Source organism: Clupea harengus, chromosome 24 (genome assembly GCF_900700415.2).
Source record: "Clupea harengus chromosome 24, Ch_v2.0.2, whole genome shotgun sequence".
Taxonomy (NCBI): Eukaryota; Metazoa; Chordata; class Actinopteri; order Clupeiformes; family Clupeidae; genus Clupea; species Clupea harengus.
In genome coordinates, this window is record NC_045175.1 from 2,013,108 (window position 1) to 2,015,151 (window position 2,044).

Here is a 2,044-nt window from a genome sequence, read left to right on the forward strand (position 1 = left end):
TCCCAGCAGTGCTGTGGGTGGATCCAGTCGGGTCTGGTGCCCATAGCAACAGTGTTGTTACACTCCTTCCTCCCCCTTTCCCCTCTCCACTTCTCTTCTTCCAGCAGGAACTGCTCACACTGCAGTCCCACCTGCCTGACTGTCTGGGTAAACTGGGTAAATCATCATCATCATTGTTTATTCAGGGAGAATTGACTGAGCACAGGGCTCTTTTGCAGCAATGCCCTGATTGAGGCCACATAGTACAGAAGAACAATACATAAACAAACCACAACAAAACGAAACAGACAAAATACATTTAAAAAAAAACACACCAAACAACTCAGAAATTAAGCATAAAAAATAAATAAATAAAATAACATAAAGTAAAAAAAATTAAATCAGAGAATCATTCAAAACAACAGCATTGAGGCACATCCTTATTATCTAAAAGGCTCTTAAATTGGTTGACAGACAAATACTTGGTTAATTTCAGCTCCACTTGAATAGTGTTCCATTTATGGGAAGCAAAGAACTTAAAAGCTATTTTACCTATATTAGTTTTTGTAAGGGGGATTTCAAGGGAGATGAGGCTCTGTGACCGTGTATTATGACAGATGGATTTTAATTTTAAAAGTGACATGAGATAATTAGGCAGTTTTCCCACTAAGGCTTTATAAACAAATAAAAGACAGTGTTTTTCCCTCCTGTCTGCTAGAGGGGACCAACCAACATTCTTGTATAAGTTACAGTGGTGGGTCCTGAAAGCGTCTCCTGTAACAAAGCGAATAGCACTATGGTAAACAGAGTCCAGGAGTTTTAAGGTAGAGGGTGCAGCATACATGTAAACAATGTCACCATAGTCAAGAACTGACAAAATTGTTGATTGCACTATTTCCATTCGGTTTTCAAAAGTAAAACAAGATCTTATTCTATAAAGAGCACCCAGTTTAATTTTAACCTTCTTAGCTAGGTCAAGAACATGTGATTTAAATGACAGCCTATCATCTAGCCAGATACCTAGGTATTTATAGCAAGGAACTTGCTCAATATTAGTCCCAGAACGGGTGCAAATCCTATGGGTGGAGGGGACATTATTTCTACCATTGGAGAAAATCATGAATTTAGTCTTAGACTCATTCAGCATCAATTTGAGGGACTTTAGGGAATCCTGTACACAATCAAAAGCATGTTGAAGGTTTGAAACTGCTTGATCTATAGATGAATCTAAATGATCTGTGCCTGAGTCACACCCCTGTCTAGGGTCAGAAGCAAGAACAAAAGAAAGAGAAAAGTTATGTTGACACAAAGCCTGTGAACATATAAAGAATTGATTACACCGAAGACCTATGAAACTAGGAAACATTAGAACATTTACATTATCTGGTCCAAACCAGACTGTTAATGGCATTTCTGAATCTGCACGTTTTGGCCTTGTCTAGTTCCTGAGTCTCACAAACTGGAAGAATGTGTTTGCAAAAGGGTGGAACCCCATTGAAACATCAGCAGGCAGAGGTGTTTTCAATTGGGGGTCATCAGCCCATAGGACATCCTGGAAAACACACAGACACACATAAACAAGGAACTGCAAACACAAGAGCAATCAAGCGCAAAACAAGCAGAAACACACACAGGGACATAACAGCATGATATAGGTGGTGTCCTTTACTATGCCTCGGGCCTGCCTACAGACTCTCTGGTAGTAAATGAGCTCCAGGGTTGGGAGTGGAGCTCCTTCTCTGCTGTCTTGATTACTCTGGTGGTCCTGAGCAGTGCTGTTGTCACACCACACTGTCAGCCTGTTTGTTAGCATACTCTCAATATCACACCTGTAGAATTGTGTAAGGATACTGGGTGGCCTCCTCAATTTACAGCTGCTCCTGGTCTTTCTTGATCAGCTGGTCTGTACTTTATGACCATGTGAGGTCCTCACTGATGTGAACTCCTAGGAATGTAATGGTGCCCACCCTCACCAGTGCAGACCCGTCTATGTGAAGTAACTGATGATGTTGGTGCTGATGTCCTCTGTTCCTTCTCCTTACATCCACAATCATCTCTTTAGGTT